Source organism: Muntiacus reevesi, chromosome 3 (assembly GCF_963930625.1).
Source record: "Muntiacus reevesi chromosome 3, mMunRee1.1, whole genome shotgun sequence".
In the NCBI taxonomy this organism is placed as follows: domain Eukaryota; kingdom Metazoa; phylum Chordata; class Mammalia; order Artiodactyla; family Cervidae; genus Muntiacus; species Muntiacus reevesi.
Window position 1 is genome coordinate 70,951,874 of NC_089251.1, and position 20,320 is coordinate 70,972,193.

At 38.2% G+C, this 20,320-nt stretch overlaps 1 non-coding gene across 1 annotated transcript; it reads right to left on the reverse strand.

Moving 5' to 3' along the window:
• Window positions 1–1,346: 1,346 nt before the first annotated feature.
• LOC136165617 (U6 spliceosomal RNA) lies at window positions 1,347–1,453 on the reverse strand. Its single transcript, XR_010662624.1, has one exon. It is a non-coding gene; the product is annotated as a U6 spliceosomal RNA (small nuclear RNA).
• Between the last annotated feature and the right edge of the window lie 18,867 nt (window positions 1,454–20,320).

Consider the following 20,320-nt stretch of genomic DNA (forward strand, 5'->3'; position numbering starts at 1 on the left):
TACAGCACAGATGAGAAGACATCTATGTGAAGTTGCTCAGTCGTGTCTGACTCTTTGCGACCCCATGGACTGTAGCCTACCAGGTTCCTCCTCCCATGGGATTTTTCAGGCAAGAATACTGGAGTGGGTTGCTATTTCCTTCTCCAGGAGATCTTCCCAACCCAGGGATTGAACCTGGGTCTCCCACATTTTAGGCAAATGCTTTACCGTCTGAAACACAAGGGAAGCTCTAAGACATTTTTGTTAATGGTGAAAAGATTCTACACATTGAGGGACACCTAGAGAGATTCACAGAGTTAAATGGAGAAGAGAAGAGAGAAGAGGGAGACAGAGGTGACCAGGAGGAGAAGAGGGGATATTAAAATGGGAGAGAGCAATCTAGCCAGTAGTCAGTTCCCTAAGTGTTCTCCACAGTCTGGAAAACTCAGAGAGGTTCACAGAATTACATAGAGAAGAGAAGAGAAGAGAAGAGCGAGGAGAGAGATAAAGGTGACAGGAGGAGAATGGGGGAGTCAAAAGGGGAGAGATCAATCAAGCCAGTAATTACACCCCTAAGTACAAGTAGGTACTGAAGATTAGATTCTTTTTTTTTTTTTTTTCATTTATTTTTATTAGTTGGAGGCTAATTATTTTACAATATTGTAGTGGTTTTTGCCATACATTGGCATGAATCAGCCATGGATTTATATGTGTTCCCCATCCTGAACCCCCTCCCACCTCCCTCCCCATACCATCCCTCTGGGTCATCCCAGTGCACCAGCCCTGAGCACTTGTCTCATGCATCCAACCTGGACTGGCGATCTGTTTCACACTTGATAATATACATGTTTCGATGCTGTTCTCTCAGATCATCCCACCCTCGCCTTCTCCCACAGAGTCCAAAAGTCTGTTCTATACATTTGTGTCTCTTTTTCTGTTTTGCATATAGGGTTATCACTACCATCTTTCTAAATTCCATATATATGTGTTAGTATACTGTAATGTTCTTTATCTTTCTGGCTTACTTCACTCTGTATAATGGGCTCCAGTTTCATCCATCAGTTTAATTAGAACTGATTCAAATGTATTCTTTTTAATGGCTGAGTCATATTCCATTGTGCATATGTACCATAGCTTTCTTATCCATTCGTCTGCTGATGGGCAACTAGGTTGCTTCCATGTCCTGGCTATTATAAACAGTGCTGCGATGAACATTGGGGTACACGTGTCTCTTTCAGATCTGGTTTCCTCTGTGTGTATGCCCAGAAGTGGTATTGCTGGGTCATATGGCAGTTCTATTTCCAGTTTTTTTTTTTTTTTTTTTTTTCTGTTTTTTATTTTTTATTTTATTTTATTTTTTTTATGTTAAAAATATGGAACGCTTCACGAATTTGCGTGTCATCCTTGCGCAAGGGCCATGCTAATCTTCTCTGTATCGTTCCAATTTTAGTATATGTGCTGCCGAAGCGAGCACTGAAGATTAGATTCTTAAAGGTACAAAATTGATAACAAAGGCCCAAAAGCAAAGATTAAAAGTCTAAAGTAGAATTTAGACTCTCAAAAATACAATATTAAAAATATAAAACAAAATCAATCACAAAAATTATAAAATATATATACATGCAATTTTCTTTAAAAATAGTTTGTCTTTTTTTGGCAAGGTAATAGTATGTTATAAAAATGAAAGTTAATGGAGTAATAAAGAACTTAAAAATAAAAAAATAAAAAAATGATAATAGTAAAAATATATCTAGGAATTTCTCTGGAGCTGTTGAGGGTAGTTCAGTTTCAGATAGTTCGTTGTTCCAGCTTATATTTCTTCTCAAGGCCTATAGGCCCCTTCTAATGCTTAGTCAATGTTAACTACAGGGTTTTAACCCATTGCACCTGTTACTTCCAGAGAAGTTCCTTCTTTGTTTATTTTGGCTTCCTCTGTTTGCAAGTCTTTGCAGTGTATAATTTCCACCCTAACACAAGGGGGAAAAAAGGTGGTCACTTATTTAGGCTCACCTGTTCAGTTGTGTTGTGGGGAGGGAGGAACACTACAAGCAAATATCACTGGCATGTGTGGGGAGTGCTTGCAGTGTATGGACCACTTTGGCTTTGCCCCAGCTTGTGGCAGCGTGTGCTTTCCTGGTCTACAGTGCTCAGGCTTCAGGTTGCTCTGCAGGGGTACTGTCCAAAGTAAGCCCTGTGTTTCGTGCACTTCCCAGGTCTAAGCTGCTCAGGTTCAGGTTCTTGGGTACTCCACAATGGCACAGACTCTTTTGGGGGTGCATTTGGTGCCCTTCTCAGGTCCAAGCAGCTCAGGCAACCAGGTGCTTGGTGAGCACACTGTCCCAGGTGGGCCGTGCGCCTTAGTCACCTCCCCGGCCCCAGCCACTCAGTTTCCCTGGTGCGCCAGGAGAGCACCTTCTCAGATGTGACATGTGTCTCCTCTTGGGAGCAGATCTCAGGCTGCGACCTTCCTTGCAGATGTCAGCCATCCAGGCTCCCAGGAAGACTTGGTTAGTAACTGGGAGCCTGCGCACAGTTTGGTGGAGAATGCCGTCTCTGGGCCGGAGATTGCCCCTTGCCTTCTGGCTCTGGCTGTCGCCCACCTACCTCTCTGCCTCTGGCTGGGGGAGGGGCCAGTCTGCAGTCGGCTCCTTTGCTTTTGGCCCCTAGCTCACCTTTGCTTTCGCTCAGTCCTTTGTTCCGTGAGCTGGCCAGGCTGCACCTTAGGTTAGAGATTTTTGGGGAAAGTTCTCTCTCTTTCTGTCTTTCTTTCTGGCTATCCCACAGTTTGTGTTGCTATGTCACATTAGCTCCCTCAGATTGTCTTCAGGGTGTTCAGCCCTGGTCCTTACCCTAAGCATGCAACCCATGACTCCCTGTCCAGTCCCTGCTCATTTGTGGCAGATGCGAGCATCTGGGCTACTTCTCCTCTGGGAATTGTGGTTAGGTGCGTATTCTTTGTTTTTTGTTTTTTTTCTACCTCCCTGTTATGTTGCCCTCTAAGATTCCAATACTCCCCACAGACCCGCCAGTGAGAGGGTTTCTTGCTGTTTGGAAACTTCTCCATGACTCCCTCCCCAGGATGGGTCTCCATCCCTAACTTTTTTGTTTCTCTTTTTGTCTTTTATATTTTGTCCTACCTCCTTTCAAAGAGAATGGGCTGCCTTTCTGGGTGCCTGGTGTCCTCTGACAGCATTCAGAAGTTGTTTTGTGGCAGCCGCTCAGCATTCAAGTGATCTTTTGATGAATTTGAGGGAGAGAAAGTGGTCTCCCTGTCCTATTCCTCTGACATCTTAGGACCCCCCTCCCCCAGTGATCTTTGAAAATGTATTTTTTGATTAGGTTTGCCAGCATTTTGTTGAGGATTTTTACATGTGTGTTCACCAGTGATTTTAGCCTGTCATTTTCTTTCTTTGTAATATCTTTGTCTGGTTATGGTATCTGGTGACCTCATAGAATGAGTTTGGAAGATTCCTTCCACAAATTACTCTGCAATTTTTTGTGAATAGTTTCAAAAGGAAGGACATTAACCCTTCTCTAAATGTTTCACAGAATTCACCTGAATTCAACATCTGGTCCTGGGCTTCTATTTGTCGGGAATTTTTTAATCATTCATTGTCAGTACTAGTAACTGGTCTGTTCATATTTTCTACTTTTATTCCTGATTTAGTCTTGGGAAAGTGTACCTTTGAAATAATTTGTTCCTTTCTTCTAGGTAGTCCATTGTATTGGTATACTGCTGCTCATGGTAGTCTCTTTGTATTTCTGTGGTGTTGATTATAACTTGATGCTTTTCATTTATAATTTCATTTGGGTCCTCTCCTTGTTTTTCTTAATGTCTTGCTAAAGGTTTATCAATTTTATCTTTTCAAAGAACCAGATTTTAGTTTCACTTATATTTTCTATGATAGTCTTGATTTCATTTATTTCTCTTCTGATATTTATGATTTCTACTAACTTTGGGTTTTGTTTGTTCTTTCTCTAGTTGCTTTACTGGTAAGGCAAGGTGGTTTGAGATTTTCTTGTTTTCTGAGGTAATCTTGTATCACTATAAATTTCCCTCTTAGAACTGCATTTTTCTTGTCCCATAGGTTTTAGATCATTGTATTTTTGTTTTCATTTTTCTCTAGGTATTTTTAGATTTCCTGTGATTTCTTCAGTGATCCATTGGTTGTTTAGTTGCATATTGTTTAGCTTCTATGCATTTTTTTTCTTGTAGTGGATTTTGTTGTGGTTAGGGCTTCCCAAGTGATATAGCAGTAAAGAATCCATCTGTCAATGCAGGAGGTGAAAGAGATGGAAGTTCAATCCTTGGGTCAGGAAGTTCCCCTGGAGTAGGAAATGGCAACCCACTCCAGTATCCTTGCTTGGAAAATTTCACGGAGAGAGGAGTCTAGTGGGCTACAGTCCATGGGGTTGCAAAGAGTCAGACACAACTGAATGACTGAGTACACACATATACACAATGTTGGGTTAGAAATGATGTTTGAAATGACTTCAGTTTTCTTAAGTTTACCTAGGCTTGTTTTATGGCCTCACATGTGTTTTTTTCTTGGACAATTTTCCCATGTGCACTTGAAAGGAATGTGTATTCTGTTGCTTTTGAGTGGAATACTGTGACAATATCAATTAGTTCATTTGGTTGAATGTGTTATTTAAAACTAGTTTTTCTTCATTGATATTGTGTCTGGATATCTGTCTGCTGATGTAAGTGGGATATTTAATCCCAATCTATTATTGTGTTACTATTGAATTTTCCTTTTAGGTCTGTTAACATTTGCTTATATATTGAGTTGCTCCTATGTTTGGTGCATATACATCTACAGTTGTTATAACTTCTTCTTGGATTGATCCCTTGATACTTATGTAGAGTTCTTCTTTGTCTCTTCTAAATGTATTAATTTTAAAGTCAATTCTGTCTAATAAAAGTATTGATCCACAGCTTTTTAAAAAAGTTTCCATTTGCACAGTACATTTTTTTCTACCCCCTCATTTTCAGCCTGTCAGTGTCTCTAGATCTAAAGTGAGTCCCTTTTAGGCAGCAAATCTATGAGTCTTTATTGTATACATTTAGTCTTTTGATTGAAGAATTTAGTCCATTTCTATGTAAGATAATTATTAATATATATGTTCTTGCCATTTTTTTTACTTTTTGGAGTTGTTTTTGTAGGTCTTTTCCCCGCTTCTTTGGTTCTCTTGTGATTTAATGACTATCTTCATTGTTGTGTTTGGATTCCTTTTTCTTATTTGTGTCTCTACTAGAGATTGCTAGTTTGTGGTTACCTTGAGGTTTTTATATAGCAGTCTATGTGTATATGTGATTGTTCTAAGTTGCTAATCTCTTGATTTCAAATGCAATATTTCTGCACCAGTGTCTGTGTGCCCAAGGTAGACTGAAGACACCCCCCACCTCTCCAGGAGATTTTCTAAGACCAGAAAGTAGGTCTGGTCTAGGCTCTTATCAAATTACTTCTTTTGCCCTATGTCCCTGTGCATGTGAGAGTTTATGTGTGCACTCTTTAAGAGTGAAGTCTCTGTTTTTCCCCAGTCCTATGGTGCTCCTGCAGTTAAGCTCCACTGGCCTTCAAAGTTAAATTCTTTTGGGACTCATTTTCCTGGTGCTGGACCTCTGGGCTGACAAGCCTGATTGGGACTCAGAACTCTCATTCCTGGGGGAGAAGCTCTGCAATATAATTATTTTCTAGTTTGTGGGTCACCTGGGGCATATAGGATTGATTATATCATGAGTCAACCCCTCCTCCTGGTCTCACTGTGGTCCCTTTTTTATGTCTGTAGATGTAGAAGATCTTTCCTGGTAGGTTCCAGTCTTTTTCATTGGTGGTTTTTCTGCAAATAGTGGAGATTTTGGTGTGCCACTAAGAGGAAGTGATCTCAGGCTCTTTATAGGCCACTGTCTTGACCACTCCACCTAACTGACTTTTGAATGTTGAACCAACCTTGCATATCTAGGATAAATCCCACTTGGTCATAGTATATAATTTTTCTTATAAATTTTGAATTCAGTTTGATATTTTGTTTTGAATCTTGAAGCTATATTGATGAGAGATATTTGTCTGTTGTTTTCTTGTAATTTCTTTGATTTCAGAACTATGGTAGTTCTGTCTTCATAGAGTTAGGAAGAATTTCCTCTGCTTCTTCCTTCTGAAAGACATTGCAGAGAATTGATATATTATTTTCCTTAAAGGTGGGGTGAAAGTCACTGATGAAATCATCTTGGCCTGGAGATTTCTGTTTTGGAAGGTTATTAATTACTGATTTCGTTTCTGTAATCAGATTTTCTATTTCAATTTGTGTAAATTTTAACAAATTTTGTCTTTTAGAAACCAACCCATTTCAGCTGGGTTATCAAAATTGTGAGCACAGAGTTGTTCATACTATTGTTCAAATTATTCCTTTATCATCCTTTTATTGTTCATGGTATCTGTAATGATGGCTCCTTGGTAGTGGTTTATTTTCTTCTTTTTTTCTTAGACTAGAGCCTTATCAATTTCAATCTTTTCAAGGAACTAAGTTTTGATTTTTATTGATATTCTCCAATGATTCATTTTCAAATTCATTGATTTCTGCTCTAATTTTCATTTTTCTGCTTACTTTGGATTTTATTTACTCTCCTTTTACTAGTTTTCTAAGATGGAACTTAGATGATCTTTCTTCATTTTTAATAGATGCATTCAATGGTATAAATTTCCTTCTAAGCACTGCTTTTACTATATCATACTGATTTTTTAAGTCATGTTTTCATTTTAATTTAGCTCAAAATATTTAAAATATTTCTTTTGATTTCTTTATCAGTGTATTATTTTGAATTTTCTTATTTAACCTCCACATAATTTGGAATTTCCAAATGTTTTTCTGTTATTTCTAGTCTAATTTTATTATGATTTGAGAGCAGTTCTTTGTGAAATTTATTCTTTTAAATTTGTTAAGGTGAGTTTTATGACCCAGTATGTGACCAGTCTTGGTGAATATTCCATGTGAGCTTGAAGAGTGTGTATTCTGCTGTTGTTGGATGAAGCAGTCTCTGTCAGTTTTATCCATTTGATTGGTGATTTTGAGTTCAACTGTGTTCTTACAGATTTTCTGCCTGTTGAATAGAATGATAGAAGAATGTTCATGTCTCCAGCTATAAGAGTGGACTCATCTATTTCCCCTTGCTCTTCTATCAGGGTTTACCTTACATATTTTGATGCTCTACATTAAGAGTTTTGCTTGGAGAACTGAGCCTTTTATTACATAATGCCCACGTTTATCCTTGAAAACTTTCCTTGCTCTTAGCCTTCTCTGTGTGAACTTGATATAGCCACTACCAACTGTCTTTTGATTTATGTTAGCTGCATATATCTTTCTCTATCCCTTCACTTTTAATTTAAATGCATCTTTATACTTAAAGTGTGTGTCTTGTAGACACTATAGATGGGCCTTCTGTTTTGACCCTTTCTTATGATCTCTGTCATTTAGTTGATTTAGACCATTGACATACAACCCTGGACTATGAATTAAAGACAGTTTCTGGCACCCTCTTAAGTCTTTGTTCAGTTTAGCTTCACTGTCACTACTTCTTTCTCTTCATATTCTTACCTTTTCTTTCACTTACAAACCAGAAACACATGTGTTTTTCTGGAGCAAACATGGTTTTATTTCAATCTCAGTTACAAGTATCCAGAAAATCTTAATGAAATGGTAGGAGGAAATAAAGGTGGAACTTACTAAACTTTTAATTTCATAGTCCAATCTATCATAGACTCAAACTCATGATGTTTATCATTCCACTAGACACTCTGCATCCCCATATCTCAACTTTAGTGTCATATTGAGCCATCTAACAATTGTTTGTGGGATCACCTTGGAAGAGTTCATTTCTTTCAGCAGCAGTATCTTAAGTGCATGCTACATTTAAATTGCATGGTGCTTAGGTTACTTGAGATGCCTCATGTAACATGCACTTTCTCCAAGTTATTCCATCTTTCAGGGCCAGTTCAGGTGTTATATTTTCCCTAAAGATTTGCTAAACTGCTTCTACACATATTGAATCTTCTCTTCTCTAAACTCTTATGGAATAATTTACATCTTTGATATACTATCTCCCATTTTTTTTCAAATAAAATAAAAATCAATATGCATTTATTGAACAGAACATTATTCTATTTATTATAGAAAATAAAATTAATATAAAAATTATCTCTACTCTAAAGGGGTTTATGATCTCCTTGGAAAGGGGACATAAAATCTACATTAGAAATTTAAGGATTTAAAAAATTTTCAAGAAAGGGAAGTGATACAGCAAGGTAGGAATGTTAACTGTCAAATGAATGGTTGAAACAAATACTTTTCAGACAAGTTTGGGTGATATAAGACAGCCAAATAAAAAGGAGTATTTATACAAAGGAGATAGAATTTGACTTTGATCTTGAAAAGCTGGTAAAATACAGAATTTTTAAAGTGGTGAGACTATATAATTAGTATTCAAGCTTCATTTGGCCACATCTGTAGAATCTTTACCAAGATTACAGGGTGCTTGAATTCTCTTCTAAAGGCAAAAAACATAGTGTTCAATACTATAACTTCGGAAATGCAAGTTGTTGGTAATTGAATATCCTTTTCCTGTCTTCTAATCCTATTTCACATCTGGCAACTTGCTAGGCATAGTTTCCAAATGAAAAGTTATTATACCAGCAAGGATTATGTGAATTATCACTGAATTTGTAAGTTCTTTTTTCTGTTAAACTTTAAAAAAAAATTGTTGAAATATTTTATTACAATGTGATATACATGAATTTACTGACTAGAACATAACCACCCACAAAAAAACTTGTCCTCTAAATAGCATTTCCTGTTAAATACCAGGAGTGTTTTCTTTTTTAATCTTTACTGAAAATAAGAGATACATGTATAGCAAATAAGGCATCATATTTGTATGAAAGTTAAAATATATGTTGTTTCTTATCATCTTCTCACTTCCATGTCACAGTTCTTGAAATAACACAAATTTAAGTATCTTTCCTTTGGGTCCTGAAATGATACAATCTAGCAACTTTAAAGTCTCTTTCTCTCTCTCTCTCTCTTTTTTAAAATATAAATTTATTTATTTTAATTGGAGGCTAATTACTTTACAATATTATAGTGGTTTGGCCATACATTGACATGAATCCACCATGGGTGTATATGTGTTCCCCATTCTGAACCTCCCCCCCTCCACTTCTCTCCCCATCCCATCCCTCTGGGTTGTCCCAGTTCACCAGTCCCAAGCACCCTGTCTCTTGCATCGAACCTGGACTGGCGATCCATTTCACATATGATAATATACATGTTTCAATACCATTCTCCCAAATCATCCCACCCTTGCCCTCTCACACAGAGTCCAAAAGACTGTTCTATACATCTGTGTCCCTTTTGCTGTCTTGCATATAGGGTTATCATTACCATCTTTCTAAATTCCATATATATGTGTTAGTATATTGTATTGGTGTTTATCTCTCTGGCTTACTTCACTCTGGATAATAGGCTCCAGTTTCATCCACCTCATTAGAACTGATTCAAATGTATCCTTTTTAATGACTGAGTAATATTCCATTGTGTATATATACCATAGCTTTCTTATCTATTTGTCTGCTGATGGACATCTAGGTTGCTTCCATGTCCTGGCTATTATAAACAGTGCTGCGATGAACATTGGGGTACATGTGTCTCTTTCAGCTCTGGTTTCCTTGGTGTGTATGCCCAGCAGTGGGATTACTGGGTCATATAGCAGTTCTATTTCCATTTTTTCAAGGAATCTCCACACTGTTCTCCATAGTGGCTGTACTAGTTTGTATTCCCACCAACAGTGTAAGAGGGTTCCCTTTTCTCCAAACCCTCTCCAGCATTTATTACTTGTATAAAGTCTCTTTTTCTATCATTTTCAGTTTTCTTATCTACTGAAATATGGAAAACTTCTTAAAGGCACAGTAGTTATTTTTTCTGAACTAAATTTGATTCATTTTTCTCCCTCTTCATCTCTCTCTTACCAGTAAAGGGTGAGGGCAAGATAATTTTCCTTTAAATGCATCATTTTTTTCAGTTACCTCAACTATTAACATACTATTACCTTCTATCCATCACCAACTCGATGGACATGAGTTTGAGTAAGCTCCAGGAGTTGATGATGGACAGGAAGCCTGGTGTGCTGCAGTCCATGGGGTCGCAAAGAGTTGGACACAATTGAGAGACTGAAATGAACTAAACTGACCTCTTTATCCCTTAAGGTACATCCAGAGTCTCATAATTTGATGATAATTAGACCAAAGTCTGGGACAGTTACATAATTGCTTTCCCCAGCTGATCAGTGCTCAAATATTCTCCTTAATTGACTCCCCCACTTGAAGAGACAAAGACATCTGTATTTTGTTCTTGTCGTGTTATCACACAACAGCTGGGGCAGGCATAAAAAGAAGCATGCATTTACCACATGGTTAATCTAATAGCTTTCCCTGAAATTCCCATCATAAGAAAACAAAGGAGGATGATGGTCAGGTTGAGCAGAAAATCTTGCCTAACACTAGTGCTGAGCTGATGTTGAGAGATCTTTCCTTTTGTGTGCTGCTCTGAAGTTGGGCAGTGGTACCTCTTAAGTTCTTGTGACTACCTTTCCATGGTCATGAAGTGATCACCTGAGCTTTAAATTCCCCTGCAGTTATAAGACAGAATTTTTTCTCCTCTAGCCTTTTCTATGATTTATCATTTGAATCTCTTTCCATTTTGACAGTCTTTCCACTTCTACACACACACACACACACACACACACACACCCCTCTTCTAGTCTTCAAACTGAAGACTAGAATAATTGTCCACAGGATATGAAATTTAATTGTTGAACAAAAGTATATATTAGTGCAAAAACTATGTCCAGGAGTTACATGATTTTATTCCAATGTCACATTTACCACTAACTGAAAATCTTAGCGGAGTCACCAACCTTTTCATTTATGAGTTGGAGTTAAAAATAGTGTTCTACTTTCTGGGATTATTTTGAGGATAGATTCAAAAATATGTACATTTGAGCATTTAGAAATGTTAAAACACATAATCAAGGTGATAATTATTACAGAAGCACACTCAGATATCTTAAAAGTAACAAGATACATACCTAATACTTTCAAGTTGTTAATCTTCCTGTTTTGCATCACAGAAAAGGTCATTGCCTGAAGTACTGAATAAGCACATAACTACAGCTGAGGAAATAAATGATGGGCACTTGCAGAACTATAATGGGAAAATGTGAAGTTTCTCTATGATTTACAAAACCTGTTGTTACTTGTTATTCTACCTTTTAGTTTCATCCATTAACCAGAAAGCACTAAACCTTTCAATGTGCACTTTTTTGAGAACCAAATGATAGAGTAAAGTGAGACATCCTACCTGCTGTCGAGGGGCTCAGATGTTGACAAAATGACATGTCTGCAAGGAACCAGAGCTCTAGGTGGGAATGCAGTGTTTCCCAAACCACATAGAACAGAACACAGTTGTGTCACAAAATCTATAGATGCTGTAGGGGAAGCAAAATTTTGCCTCTGCCTTCTTAAAGATTGTGGCTGCTTCTGAGAATTTAATTGATGTGAGACAGATTAATAGGAGAAACAGATAAAAATGTGATAAGCTTTTTTAAATGGCATGGGGGCCCTTACAAGGAAATGAAAACCCAAAGAAATGCCAAAATTGGAATACTTTTTGTTGAACAGAGAGGTAATTATGAAGTATCCTAAATAAAGGAACTAAGATAGACTGGAATGGGTGAACTTAACTCAGATTATCATTGTATCTACTACTGTGGGAAGGAATCTCTTAGAAGAAATGGAGTAGCCATCATAGTCAACAAAAGAGTCCAAAATGCAATACTTGGATGCAAGCTCATAAACGACAGAATGATTTCTGTTCATTTTCAAGGCAAACCATTCAATATCATGGTAATCCAAGTCTATGCCCCGACTAGTAATGCTGAAGAAGCTGAAGTTGAAAGGTTCTATGAAGACCTACAAGACCTTCTAGAACTAACACCCCAAAAAGATGTCCTCTTCATTATAGGGGACTGGAATGCAAAAGTAGGAATTCAAGAAACACTTGAAGTGACAGGCAGATTTGGCCTTGGAGTACAGAATGAAGCAGGGCAAAGGCTAATAGAGTTCTGCCAAGAGAATGCACTGGTCATAGCAAACACCCTCTTCCAACAAGAGAAGACTACACATGGACATCACCAGATGGTCAACACTGAAATCAGATTGATTATATTATTTGCAGCCAAAATGGAGAAGTTCTATACAGTCAGCAAAAAGAAGACTGGGAACTGACTGTGGCTCAGATCATGAACTCCTTATTGTCAAATTCACACTTAAATTGTAGAAAGTGGCAAAAACCACTACACCATTCAGGTATGACCTAAATCAAATCCCTTATGACTATACAGTGGAAGTAAGAAATAGATTTAAGGGACTAGATCTGATAGTCAGAGAGCCTGATGAACTATGGACGGAGGTTCATGACATTGTACAGGAGAAGGAATCAAGACCATCCCCAAGAAAAAGAAATGCAAAAAAGCAAAATGGCTGTCTGAGGAGGTCTTACAAATAGTGGTGAAAAGAAGAGAAGTGAAAAGCAAAGGAGAAGAGGAACGATATACCCATTTGAATGCAGAGTTCCAAAGAAGGGCAAGGTGAGATAAGAAAGTCTTCCTCAGTGATCAGTGCAAAGAACTAGAGGGAAAAAAGAGTTTGGGGAAGACTAGAGATCTCCAAGAAAATGAGAGATACCAACAGAATGTTTCATGCAAAGATAGGCTCAATAAAGGACAGCAATGGTATGGACCTAACAGAAGCAGAAGATGTTAAGAAGAGGTGGCAAGAATACACAGAACTTTACAAAAAAGACCTTCACCACCCAGATAATCATGATGGTATGATCACTCACACTCACCTAGAGCCAGACATCCTGGAATGTGAAGTAAAGTGGGCCTTAGGAAGCATCACTACAAACAAAGCTAGTGGAGGTGACAGAATTCCAGTTGAGCTATTTCAAATCCTGAAAGATGATGCTGTAAAAGTGCTGCACTCAATATATCAGCAAATTTGGAAAACTCAGCAGTCGCACAGGACTGGAAAAGGTCAGTTTTCATTCCAATCCCAAAGAAAGGCAATCCCAAAGAATGCTCAAACTACCACACAATTGCACTCATCTCACACGCTAGCAAAGTAATGCTCAAAATTCTCCAAGCCAGGCTTCAGCAGCACGTGAACCATGAAGTTCCACATGTTCAAGCTGGTTTTAGAAACGGCAGAGGAACCAGAGATCAAATTACCAACATCCGTTGGATCATCAAAAAATCAAGAGAGTTCTAGAAAAACATCTATTATTGACTATGCCAAAGCCTTTGACTGTGTGGATCACAATAAACTGTAGAAAATTCTGAAAGAGATGGGAATACCAAACCACCTCACCTGCCTCTTGAGAAACCTGTATGCAGATCAGGAAGCAATAGTTACAACTGGCCATGGAACAACAGACTGGTTCCAAACAAGTAAAGGAGTACCTCAAGGCTGTATATTGTCACCCTAATTATTTAACTTATATGCAGAGTACATCATGAGAAATTCTGAGCTGGAGGAAGCACCAACTGGAATCAAGATTTCTGGGAGAAATATCAATAACCTCAGATATGCAGATGACACCACCCTTATGGCAGAAAGTGAAGAAGAACTAAAGAGCTTATTGATGAAAGTGAAAGAGGAGAGTGGAAAAGTTGGCTTAAAGCTCAACATTCAGAAAACTAAGATCATAGCATTTGGTCCCATCACTTCATGGCAAATAGATGGGGAAACAGTGGAAACAGTGTCAGATTTTATTTTTCTGGGCTCCAAAATCACTGCAGATGGTGACTGCAGCCATGAAATTAAAAGATGCTTACTCCTTGGAAGGAAAGTTATGACCAAACTAGACAACATATTAAAAAGCAGAGACATTACTTTGTCAACAAAGACCCATCTAGGCAAGGCTATGGTTTTTCCAATAGTCATGTATGGATGTGAGAGTTGGACTATAAAGAAAGCTGAGTGCTGAAGAACTGATGCTTTTGAACTGTGGTGTTGGAGAAGACTCTTGAGAGTCCCTTGGACTGCAAGGAGATCCAACCAGTCCGTCCTAAAGGAGATCAGTCCTGGGTGTTCATTGCAAGGACTGACATTGAAGCTGAAAATCCAGTACTTTGGCCACCTGATGTGAAGAGCTGACTTAATTGAAAAGACCCTAATCCTGGGAAAGATTGAGGGCAGGAGGAGAAGGGGGCACAGAGGATGAGATGGTCGGATGGCATCACCGACACAATGGGTGTGGGTTTGGGTGGACTCCGGGAGTTTGTGATGGACAGTGGGGCCTGGGGTTCTGCGATTCGTGGGGTCATAAAGAGTCGGAGTCGACTGAGCGACTGAACTGTACTGAAATAAAGGAAAATCTAAATGAAGACAAGCAATTTTTAACAAGGTCTATTTGTACAGAATTCTCTGAGCTTCAGTTTCCTGTCTTTGGTTATAAAAATGTTATTTTCCTCCTATAATAGGAAGGACATCTGTATGAGAGTGTTATTTCTTGCTTTTAGGAAGAAAAAGGAGAGGGTCAGCAAGCTCTTCTCATACATGCTGGTTTTCTAAGTGCCTTTCGCTCAAAATAAACCTGATGCCAAAGCAGCCTATTTCAATGCTATTTCAATTCTATCAATTTGTTTCTTAAAATCAATAGATTATCACCTGTTTTTAAAAAGAGATTAAGGAGCTTCTATTTCAAGTTTGTAATTGGAGTTCAAGTGTTTACCTCTCCTCCCTCATAGACTCCAAGAAAATGAGATAATATAAATAAACACGACAAAAAATGTAACAAAGAGGTATCTATGATAGTAAAATAGATTTTAATGTATCATTGGAAAATGGAAAGAAAATATTGAGCTGGTTACCAGATTAAATAAAATGACAAAGTTGTAGTTAGAATATGTGAATCTCCCTATTGGACAGAGTCTCAGAGCAGTCTCAAATTCAGAGTGGAAAGTAGAAGGAAAAAGATACTGAAACATGGTCTGAGATTACTAATTCACTATCTGTCTATAGAAGAGATGTAGTTCTACCTCTTGCCCTCTTTCCATGTACTTTCCTTCTCTACCCCTCTTACTGCAAATGGAAGGCAAACAGCCTAGCCTAGAACGCCAATCAAAAACCTATAAACCTCTTATGTACTCCATGCAATTTGCCTGTGTGCTGAGATTCAAAGGCACTCAGTAAATTTCACAGGCTTGTACTGCATTTGAAATTCCTGGAAGAAGCATCCCCGAGGAACTCAAAAAGGAAAGAATTCAGGGGAAAAAAAATCATATTGTAGTGTGGAAATAGACACATTCCAGATATATTAGTTCCTAACAGTGTGGCTAGAAGGTTTTACAATGCTTTCCTATGTCTTCTTACTCAATTTTCATGATATCTTCACTTTCTGGGGGGACAAAACCAGAGCTTCAGAAAAAAATAAGGGATTTACTGAAGGTCAAATGGTAAGCTGAGCATACATGCTCGGATCCATGCTTTCTGGACTGTATACACATCCTCAGTTCCAGTACTTGCCACTTGTGTATCCTTGAGCAAGTTACGTGACCTCTCTAAGCCTCATTCCCTTAATTGTAAAATGAGAATAATTGTTGCTTACCTCACATGGAGTTGTTGGGGGATTTTAATAAAATAATGTATATGAAGCATTTAGAACAATACCTGATACTTGAACGCTTTCAAGATATTAGTCTTGTTAGCTGACTTCTATATGCTGTTCGTTCCTTCTGTGGACTATTGATCCACAGCGTGTAAGATGGGGACCCCTGTTTTATACCAAATACTTGATCAGGGTCAAGTTTACTTAGAATATGGGATATTATTTTCTTATTAAACTATATAACAAAGTTCTTTGGGCTTCAAAAATGTTTTCTCTAAATATATAAAAAAATATGCCAGAATATTTTGAATGGTAAACTTTCTATGTGTATGTGTGTATATGTATACACACATACACATACACACATATATAACAAATTTGCTTAATTCTATTCAGTGTATATACATATGTATAATCTGTGTCTATATATTGTTCAGAATGTGTTTGTACAGATTAATGTTAACCAAACTAGATGGACAATTCATACAAACAGAAAAAAATTTTTTATTTAGGGCTTGCATTGTACCCTGGTCACTGAAGAATGTAGTATCTAATATACTCCCAGTGGCTCTTTGCCTTCATGGAGGCTGCAGGATGAAAGTTATTGTAAATCTGGCAAAGACAATGTACATATGTTAAAGTGACAGGGAAATTATTTGGGAATTCTAGGGATACTATATATTCCTCAAGTACACTCTTGCCCTTTAACATTTTGAATGGGATTTAAAAATAACAAAAGGACATTTGTTTCAAAATGCCCAATTCCATTCATAGACAAATTCTTTAAAGATTATATGTTGTTCTTTTAGGCAGTTTGGCCATGTAATGATCAGCCCCCACATGAAAACAGTGGGAACTGTTTCCCTGTTGGGCATAAAGTTGAGAGTATAGTATAAAGGGAAACAGATTACTAAAGCTCTAGCAGCGTGGTGGCAGAGATACAGAGAGAGAACAGCTGGTTCTCTGTGGGAAAGGGGACATCTCTTGTCAAGACCCCAGGTTCTGAGTGAGCATGTTCTATCTTCCTGCAGCTATTTTCTAAATGCCCCTCAGAAAACTGGACAGAGTCAGGGAAAGTCTGTTCGCTCTTACCATTATGCTCATATCCCAAACCCTGTCTATGCCTCATGTTGGGTGCTGGCTTTCATGTCATATCTTGAAGACAGGTGTGAGAAAACCATAAGAGGGAAAGAACGCTATTCTTCCTTGAACTCTAGAAAGGAGCTCATTGTAGCCAAGCCATTGGAATTTTTTTTTTATTGGCCAAGGTAGCTTTTAGATAGCATCAAACTTTGTTCTTTCTCTTCTTACCTCAGCCAGAAGAGTAAGCCTAAAAGACAGAAAAACACCTAAGTATAGAGATTGCTATTCTCAGTCGAAGGGTGAATTTAAATTTAGCTTTTTCTATCCTTAATTCTGTCTTCCATTTCTAGATTGCAAAATGTAGAAGGAGCAGGGACTTTCCTGGTGGCTCAGATGGTAAAGAATCTGCCAGCAGTGCAGGGGACCTGGGTTGATCGCTGTGTTCGGAAGATCATCTGGAGAAGGGACTGGCTACCCACTCCAGCATTCTTGCCTGGAGAATTCCATGGACAGAGGAGCCTAGTGGGCTACAGTCCATGGGGCACAAAGAGTATGACACAACTGAATGACTAACACACAGGGAGCAGAGACCAACCCTGAACACATTCTGCCCGAATAGGACAAGATTTAGAGGCAACTTCTCTCACGGTGAAACTTGGCCTTTTGTTCTCATTATCATTTATTCAACAAGTATGTGGGCCCGGTACAGAAGTTTAGGTTAGTGAAATTTTAGATACAGTCAGATGACTAAACTCTGGTCCTATTCCAAGTCCCTCCATCTCTCAAAACTTTAATGTTTACCTCTTGATCATTTTAATTTCCCTTGATCAAGTTTGTATTATTTTAAGAAACACATAAAATTGCACTATTTATTTAAAAATTCCTCCTTCCATCTCTTAAGAATAGTCAATACAGTAAAATACAAAAAAACCTCTGTAACAAATAAGAAGCAATGCTTACATTTTTCTTGAATAAAATATTCTAGGTCACTCACTGGCCTTTTTGTATCCTTTTTTTCCCCTGTTAACAAATAAGGACATTCTGCATTTATCCTTAACATCAAATATTCCTCATAATTACTGCCAATATTTTGTATCTTCCAGTCCGTTTGGAAGCTGCATGGTAAGCAATTTGTGCATGAACTAGGTCAGTCATACTCATTTTCTTCTTTTTTTTTTTTTTCATTCTCATTTTAAGTTAGGGTTTTTAGATCCATTTATTTTAATTTCAGATGATAAGGCAGCAGAGAAAATGTTTTCTTGACCATTGCAAAGCACAAAAATTAGAGTTTGATACTTTTACTTAGTCTTTTCTCTGGAACCTAGAGGAAGTTAATTATCTGGCTTAAACAAGAGGATCATGATCAGGGTGCTTATTTGTGAACCCCATTGAGCCTTGATATATTGAATTTGTTTCTAATTTTAGGGCAATATCTTGAAAGACTTATAGGGTGGAGTTGTATATAACTTTGGTTATTAAACCAGTTTAAAATGTCAAGCTTTTTCAATTATGTAAGCCCATAAACTTAGATGGGCTTCCCTGGTAGCTCAGCTGGTAAAGAATCTGCCTGCAAGGCAGGAGACTAGGTTCAATTCCTGGGTCAGGAAGGTCCTCTGGAGAAGGGATAGGCTACTCACTCCAGTATTCTTGGGCTTCCCTGGTAGCTCAGCTGGTAAAGAATCCACCTGCAGTACGGGAAACCTGGGTTTGATCCCTGGGTTGGGAAGATGCCCTGGAGAAGGGAAAGGCTACCCACTCCAGGATTCTGGCCTGGAGAATTACATGGACAGTATAGTCCAAGGGGTCACAAAGAGTTGGAAATGACTGAGTGACTTTCACTTTCATAAATTTAGATGCATAATAAGATCAGAGACATTTCTCTCTGATTAAAATGATGAAAATGTAAAAGTGAATTGTAATGCATAAGTATCTTTGCTCTCTAATTCATCTATTATCTCAAAAATTAATTCAGTAAACAATTATCAACTGCCTTCTGGGTCCTGTATGTTATCTAGGACTCCATGTTATGCAGCCACATAATATTTTGTATTGGACATCACCCATCGTTTCTGCATGTTTGTACCATATGTACATTGAAACCTCATTAGTTTAGACCCTCCCATACTTCCAGGTGGTGCTAGTGGTAAAGAGCTCTCCTGACAATGAAGGAGACACAGGAGGTCTGATATCTCAGTTGGGAAGATCCCCTGGAGGAGAGCAGGAGCAACCCCATTACAGTATTCTTGCCTGGAGAATCCCATGGACAGAGGAGCCTGGCAGACTATAGTCCATAGGGTGGCAAAGAGTTGGACACAACTGAAGTGACTTAGCATGCATGCATACTAATTCTGAATTGAAATCAAAGCTAAATGACATTTATAATAACATAGGTTATAAAGAAAATATTAAATAGTTCAAGATTATTTAGCACTGTTAAAAAAACTTTATAATCACTGAGTTGGTAGAATGAGTTTCATTTAACAACCATTTACTCACTCTATGATAGGCACTGTGGCAGGCACTATAAATATGGCAGGAAGACAAGGTCCTGTCCTTATGGAGAAAGCTAAGGTGTAGTTCTAGCTGATCGATAAACGCTGGTGAGCACAAAGTTTCCAGCTGATAGTAGTCATTTTATACAGTCTTCCTTAACACACCACAGTTAACAAAAATCTATTCTTAAAATGAAACTTCTAGCTAACTGACGGCTACTCTACTTCTAATTAATCTGAGTGGAGAAATTTTGTGTTGCTAGTGTTATCAAGAGGGCTTCCCTTGTAGCTCAGTCGCTAAAGAATCTGCCTGCAGTACAGGAGACCCGGGTTCAATCCCTGGGTTGGGAAAATCCCCTGGAGAAGGAAATGGCAACCCACTCCAGTATTCTTGCCTGGAAAATCTCATGAACAGAGGAGCCTGGTGGGCTGCAGTCCATGGGGTCTCAAAGAGTCGGGCACGACTGATCGTTATCAAACACAGGTCCATGTGTCTGATGCACAGTGAGGCCAAACTGATATGTTGGAATTAGGAGCAGAGGAAGGTTTATTCATGGCCATGCAAGCAGACAGGTGGCTAGTGTGCCAAACTCCTTGAAGGATTTCAGCAAAGTTCTTTTCAGGGCAAGGTGATTGAGGGGCATGGTTAGTTGCTACAGACTTCTTAGTGTCAGGATCCTTTGTCCTTGTAGCTATCTACTTAGGTCCAGTCAGGATGTTCCTGTAAACCTTCAGTAAAAACAAATGCTATTCTCTACTCTGCAATTTTATGTCTCTATATGAAAGGACACTTAAGGATCAAAGCTCTGAGAATAGGCTATCCTATATATTTCAAGCTATAGGCAACATTGTTGTATAAAAGTAGCAGAGCCATCATGACTAAGCATAAGCAATAGAACAGATCTAATATGGAGTCAGATTTGTTCTTCCCTATCACACCAGGAACTCCAAAATTTCCAGACAATATGGTCTATGATCTTTTTTATTTAAGAAGCTACTGTGCAAAACACATAAATGACTGAGTCCTCGGTTATTGCTTTATA